General features: G+C 32.0%; 1 pseudogene across 1 annotated transcript in view; it reads left to right on the forward strand.

The window, feature by feature from the left end:
* The window catches only part of LOC310716380 (NLR family CARD domain-containing protein 3-like), a 58,590-nt pseudogene extending 52,350 nt beyond the window's left edge, over nucleotides 1-6,240 (forward strand). Inside the window, exon 10 of the transcript XR_014538250.1 lies at nucleotides 5,778-6,240. The product of XR_014538250.1 is annotated as an NLR family CARD domain-containing protein 3-like (transcript). The remainder of the gene's footprint in view (nucleotides 1-5,777) is intronic.
* Nucleotides 6,241-6,592: the final 352 nt, after the last annotated feature.

A 6,592-nucleotide genomic window follows, 5' to 3' on the forward strand; every position in this document is an offset into this window, starting at 1 on the left:
TCTTTATGAGTAAGTTTGTCCCTGATGAGCAAGCCGGTGGCGACTGGCGACTGTGGCAAGGAAAAACTCCCCGAGATGGTATAAGGAAGAAACCTTGAGAGGAACCAGACTCAAGAGGGAACCCATCCTCATCTGGGTTACACCGAATGTCCATTTGTGGCGGGTATACAATGTTGCGGGGTGCAGTGATGATGATCAAAAGCGAAGTGTATTTCTGAGTCAGTGTAGGAGACTGTTGACATCAGTGTAGGAGACTGTTGAAATCCAATCCAGGCAGGCCTGGATGAAGTGGGAAGATCCACGGGGGGGAGAGGGGCAGGAACAGTGGTCACTGGAGCCTCAGGAGCATGTTTAACTCGACCGAGAGAGAGAGAGAGAGAGAGAGAGAGAGAGAGAGAGAGAGAGAGAGAAGAGGGTGACAGGAAGAGAAGGATATGGATTATTAAGTGTACCTATTGTTGCATGAGAGTTAAAGTCACTGTGCAGTTTGGACTCCGGCAAGACTCGCTATAGCAGCATAACTAAAAGGGAGAACCAGAAGGCAACACAGACATGAGGGATCTCTGGGATAAGAGACGGCCCACCACACCACCATCAACAAACCTGAGTGAACACGTGAATGTGAGGGGACGACAGCGTACAAATATCCCAGTTCACCAAACACTCTATATCAATGTTCCCTCCAGATCTGAGCCTTTACCTGAGAAAAAATCTACTGATTAAAGGCTTGACTGAATAAATATGTTTTCAACCTCGACTTACTACATCAGTGTTATTTACTACATCAGTGTTATTTACTACATCAGCGTTATTTACTACATCAGCGTTATTTACTACATCAGCGTTATTTACTACATCAGCGTTATTTACTACATCAGCGTTATTTACTACATTAGCGTTATTTACTACATTAGCGTTATTTACTACATCAGCGTTATTTACTACATCAGCGTTATTTACTACATCAGCGTTATTTACTACATCAGCGTTATTTACTACATCAGCGTTATTTACTACATTAGCGTTATTTACTACATTAGCGTTATTTACTACATTAGCGTTATTTACTACATCAGCGTTATTTACTACATCAGCGTTATTTACTACATTAGCGTTATTTACTACATTAGCGTTATTTACTACATTAGCGTTATTTACTACATTAGCGTTATTTACTACATCAGCGTTATTTACTACATCAGTGTTATTTACTACATTAGTGTTATTTACTACATCAGCGTTATTTACTACATCAGTGTTATTTACTACATTAGCGTTATTTACTACATCAGCGTTATTTACTACATTAGCGTTATTTACTACATTAGCGTTATTTACTACATCAGTGTTATTTACTACATCAGCGTTATTTACTACATTAGTGTTATTTACTACATCAGTGTTATTTACTACATCAGCGTTATTTACTACATTAGTGTTATTTACTACATTAGTGTTATTTACTACATCAGCGTTATTTACTACATCAGTGTTATTTACTACATCAGCGTTATTTACTACATCAGCGTTATTTACCACATCAGTGTTATTTACTACATTAGTGTTATTTACTACATTAGTGTTATTTACTACATCAGTGTTATTTACTACATCAGCGTTATTTACTACATCAGCGTTATTTACCACATCAGTGTTATTTACTACATCAGTGTTATTTACTACATCAGTGTTATTTACTACATTAGAGTTATTTACTACATTAGTGTTTTTTACTACATTAGTGTTATTTACTACATCAGCGTTATTTACTACATCAGCGTTATTTACTACATTAGTGTTTTTTACTACATTAGCGTTATTTACTACATCAGCGTTATTTACTACATTAGTGTTTTTTACTACATCAGTGTTATTTACTACATCAGCGTTATTTACTACATTAGTGTTATTTACTACATCAGCGTTATTTACTACATCAGCGTTATTTACTACATTAGTGTTTTTTACTACATTAGTGTTATTTACTACATCAGCGTTATTTACTACATCAGCGTTATTTACTACATTAGTGTTTTTTACTACATTAGCGTTATTTACTACATCAGCGTTATTTACTACATCAGTGTTATTTACTACATCAGTGTTATTTACTACATCAGCGTTATTTACTACATCAGCGTTATTTACTACATTAGAGTTATTTACTACATCAGTGTTATTTACTACATCAGCGTTATTTACTACATTAGTGTTATTTACTACATCAGTGTTATTTACTACATCAGCGTTATTTACTACATCAGCGTTATTTACTACATTAGTGTTATTTACTACATCAGCGTTATTTACTACATCAGCGTTATTTACTACATCAGCGTTATTTACTACATCAGCGTTATTTACTACATCAGCGTTATTTACTACATCAGCGTTATTTACTACATTAGCGTTATTTACTACATTAGTGTTATTTACTACATCAGCGTTATTTACTACATCAGCGTTATTTACCACATCAGCGTTATTTACCACATCAGTGTTATTTACTACATTAGTGTTATTTACTACATCAGTGTTATTTACTACATTAGTGTTATTTACTACATCAGTGTTATTTACTACATCAGCGTTATTTACTACATTAGAGTTATTTACTACATCAGCGTTATTTACTACATCAGCGTTATTTACTACATTAGCGTTATTTACTACATCAGCGTTATTTACTACATCAGCGTTATTTACTACATCAGCGTTATTTACTACATCAGTTATTTACTACATTAGCGTTATTTACTACATCAGCGTTATTTACTACATCAGCGTTATTTACTACATCAGTGTTATTTACTACATCAGTGTTATTTACTACATTAGTGTTATTTACTACATCAGTGTTATTTACTACATTAGCGTTATTTACTACATCAGTGTTATTTACTACATTAGTGTTATTTACTACATCAGTGTTATTTACTACATCAGCGTTATTTACTACATCAGCGTTATTTACTACATTAGAGTTATTTACTACATCAGCCTTATTTACTACATTAGCGTTATTTACTACATCAGCGTTATTTACTACATCAGCGTTATTTACTACATTCGCGTTATTTACTACATTAGCGTTATTTACTACATCAGCGTTATTTACTACATTAGCGTTATTTACTACATTAGCGTTATTTACTACATCAGCGTTATTTACTACATTAGCGTTATTTACTACATCAGTGTTATTTACTACATTAGTGTTATTTACTACATCAGCGTTATTTACTACATTAGCGTTATTTACTACATCAGCGTTATTTACTACATTAGCGTTATTTACTACATTAGCGTTATTTACTACATCAGTGTTATTTACTACATCAGCGTTATTTACTACATCAGCGTTATTTACTACATCAGCGTTATTTACTACATTAGCGTTATTTACTACATCAGCGTTATTTACTACATCAGCGTTATTTACTACATCAGTGTTATTTACTACATCAGCGTTATTTACTACATCAGCGTTATTTACTACATCAGCGTTATTTACTACATTAGCGTTATTTACTACATCAGCGTTATTTACTACATCAGCGTTATTTACTACATTAGCGTTATTTACTACATCAGCGTTATTTACTACATCAGTGTTATTTACTACATCAGTGTTATTTACTACATTAGTGTTATTTACTACATCAGCGTTATTTACTACATCAGTGTTATTTACTACATTAGTGTTATTTACTACATCAGCGTTATTTACTACATCAGCGTTATTTACTACATTAGCGTTATTTACTACATCAGTGTTATTTACTACATCAGCGTTATTTACTACATTAGTGTTATTTACTACATTAGTGTTATTTACTACATCAGCGTTATTTACTACATCAGCGTTATTTACTACATCAGCGTTATTTACCACATTAGTGTTATTTACTACATTAGTGTTATTTACTACATCAGTGTTATTTACTACATCAGTGTTATTTACTACATCAGCGTTATTTACTACATTAGTGTTATTTACTACATTAGTGTTATTTACTACATCAGCGTTATTTACTACATCAGCGTTATTTACTACATCAGCGTTATTTACCACATCAGTGTTATTTACTACATTAGTGTTATTTACTACATTAGTGTTATTTACTACATCAGTGTTATTTACTACATCAGCGTTATTTACCACATCAGTGTTATTTACTACATCAGTGTTATTTACTACATCAGTGTTATTTACTACATTAGAGTTATTTACTACATTAGAGTTATTTACTACATCAGTGTTATTTACTACATCAGCGTTATTTACTACATCAGCGTTATTTACTACATTAGAGTTATTTACTACATCAGTGTTATTTACTACATCAGCGTTATTTACTACATCAGCGTTATTTACTACATTAGTGTTTTTTACTACATTAGTGTTATTTACTACATCAGCGTTATTTACTACATCAGCGTTATTTACTACATTAGTGTTTTTTACTACATTAGCGTTATTTACTACATCAGCGTTATTTACTACATTAGTGTTTTTTACTACATCAGTGTTATTTACTACATCAGCGTTATTTACTACATTAGTGTTATTTACTACATCAGCGTTATTTACTACATCAGCGTTATTTACTACATTAGAGTTATTTACTACATCAGTGTTATTTACTACATCAGTGTTATTCAGTGTTATTTACTACATCAGCGTTATTTACTACATCAGCGTTATTTACTACATTAGAGTTATTTACTACATCAGTGTTATTTACTACATCAGCGTTATTTACTACATTAGTGTTATTTACTACATCAGTGTTATTTACTACATCAGCGTTATTTACTACATCAGCGTTATTTACTACATTAGTGTTATTTACTACATCAGTGTTATTTACTACATCAGCGTTATTTACTACATCAGCGTTATTTACTACATTAGTGTTATTTACTACATCAGCGTTATTTACTACATCAGCGTTATTTACTACATTAGTGTTATTTACTACATCAGTGTTATTTACTACATCAGCGTTATTTACTACATCAGTGTTATTTACTACATCAGCGTTATTTACTACATTAGTGTTTTTTACTACATTAGTGTTATTTACTACATCAGTGTTATTTACTACATCAGCGTTATTTACTACATTAGTGTTTTTTACTACATTAGTGTTATTTACTACATTAGCGTTATTTACTACATCAGCGTTATTTACTACATTAGAGTTATTTACTACATCAGTGTTATTTACTACATCAGCGTTATTTACTACATCAGTGTTATTTACTACATCAGCGTTATTTACTACATTAGTGTTTTTTACTACATTAGTGTTATTTACTACATCAGTGTTATTTACTACATTAGTGTTTTTTACTACATTAGTGTTATTTACTACATCAGCGTTATTTACTACATTAGTGTTTTTTACTACATTAGTGTTATTTACTACATTAGCGTTATTTACTATATTAGTGTTATTTAGCACATTAGTGTTATTTACTACATCAGCGTTATTTATTAGATGATCATCTTTTATTCCACACAAATACCATTCCTGTAAAATTCCCCTCAGCTTGTTCTTAAAGTCTGCACTTTAATATCCATGTAGAACAAGAGAGAAGCTTCACAGCAGTGATCTTTATTAAAAGCAGCAAAAACTCTTGTGTATCTTCTCATTTGTTCTCACTAAATGAGAAGATACACAAGAGTTTTTGCTGCTTTTAGCAGGTAATATATATTAATATATAATATATAAAGTTTTCTGTTACTGATTCACTTCTTTCTCTTCTAGTGTTTACTGGTGATGAACAATTGTGTGTGAAGACTCCAGTGTTCCTGCATTTCCGTGTCTGCAAACCGAGAACACGTTTATCTACAGGATCTGAGGAGTTGATGTGAAAAAGCCCAGAGCAGAAGGAGTCCAAATCACATGTATTACTTTGTCCTTTAGTAAGTATTTAATAGAGTTTCTATCTTTATGCTACAGGATCAGACCCAATCCATTCTTTATTTTCTCTCTGATCTGATCTCCATTTCTTACTAGTATCAGGTGATCAACCCAGTATGGGATTAGTGGCATCTTTAGTGCGCACACACACACACACACACACACACACACACACACACACACACACACACCTGGATGTATATAATATGTATATGATGTATTATATAATATTTCTTACAAAAATCACCCATAAATCTATAATGATTTTATATAAAGTATAGAAGAAAAATAAATGGAGTTTTATTTACTCTTCTTTCTTTCTTTCTACACCACTTTTTGAAAATTTCCCCACAAATAAAGTTTATCTTAAAGGCTTATTATCTACAGAAGCACATTGCATTCACAAATAAATAAATAAATAAATAAAGAAGAATGGCTTATTTATAGGTTATTGCTTGCAAACCTGGTCTTCTTCCACACCAGTGACTGCACCTCCAAACACCTGCCTTTTCTGCAGACACTAAAGAACTTGAAGTGAAATACATGGCCAAAAGATGATATTTTAGCCATCATTTTACTGTAACAACAATGTGAAAGACATAATCAGCTTTCTACCATACTGACGTGTGCACACAAAGACCTTATGTGAAAACATGACC

The sequence above is a fragment of the Silurus aristotelis genome (genome assembly GCF_946808225.1).
Source record: "Silurus aristotelis genome assembly, chromosome: 21".
Classification (NCBI taxonomy): Eukaryota; Metazoa; Chordata; class Actinopteri; order Siluriformes; family Siluridae; genus Silurus; species Silurus aristotelis.